The sequence below is a fragment of the Galeopterus variegatus genome, unplaced genomic scaffold (genome assembly GCF_000696425.1).
Source record: "Galeopterus variegatus unplaced genomic scaffold, G_variegatus-3.0.2 Scaffold26527, whole genome shotgun sequence".
NCBI classification, from domain to species: Eukaryota; Metazoa; Chordata; class Mammalia; order Dermoptera; family Cynocephalidae; genus Galeopterus; species Galeopterus variegatus.
The window spans coordinates 5,942-6,848 of NW_007752638.1; the positions used below are offsets into that span (position 1 = coordinate 5,942).

Sequence of the window (907 nt, forward strand, 5' to 3'; positions counted from 1 at the left end):
ATGATTTTAAATTAATGCTGGAGCACTTTACCTTATATAATAACATTTCAGTAGACTAATTTTCACGTATAATCTTGAGATACATAAAAAAGTACTGGAGATAGACATTTTTAGTAGGCTAGCTGGGTATTTGACAACCTGAAGGGGTATGGAATTCTGAGATTGGAAAAATATTGCCAATGCACAGCTCTACTGCCATGTCGATAGGTCCTCAAAGACAGTTGTTTAAAAATAGATTTATCTGATCACAAAGGAATATATAATCATTTCTGGAAATGGGAAAAATGTAGAAAAATCTGAATGAAATGAAAGGAACTTAAATTGCATCACTACTAATAATATTTGGTGGTATTTATCTTCCATCATCTCTCCTTGTATATTTATTTTATTTTAATACTCAAATGAGTTTATTCTGTACCTACTATCCTATAATGACTTCTTTCAATTTAACAAGAGCTTGTGAGTATTTCCCCATGTTATTCATTATGCCGCATTATTTTCTTTCTTTCTTTCATTTTGTTTATTTTTTGGTGACTGGCCAGTTTGGGGATCGAACCCTGGACCTTGGTGTTGCCAGCACCACGTTCTAACCAGCTGAGCTAACTGGCCAGCCCCTTCCACATTATTTTCAACAGTGCACATCCCATCACCACAACACAGCCACTAATTCTTGTTATGGGACATTTAGAATCTTTTCAAATGTTCACTATTATAAATAATGCTGAGATAAACATCTTTGTAGTTATATTGTAGTACATATCCATTATTAAACAATGATTTAAAAAAAAATAAAAAACCCAAATCAGTCTTCGTGACTCCTCATATGGGTGATATATAGAAAGCAGGCATAAAAATGTAAATGCGCAAGTAAGAGCCAACAGCAGCTAGGCACCACATAGAAAGGAGA

General features: G+C 33.8%; 1 non-coding gene across 1 annotated transcript; it reads right to left on the minus strand.

Annotated features, from left to right (window-relative positions):
* Window positions 1-535: 535 nt before the first annotated feature.
* Window positions 536-609, minus strand: TRNAA-GGC. The gene has a single exon. It is a non-coding gene; the product is annotated as a tRNA-Ala (tRNA).
* Window positions 610-907: the final 298 nt, after the last annotated feature.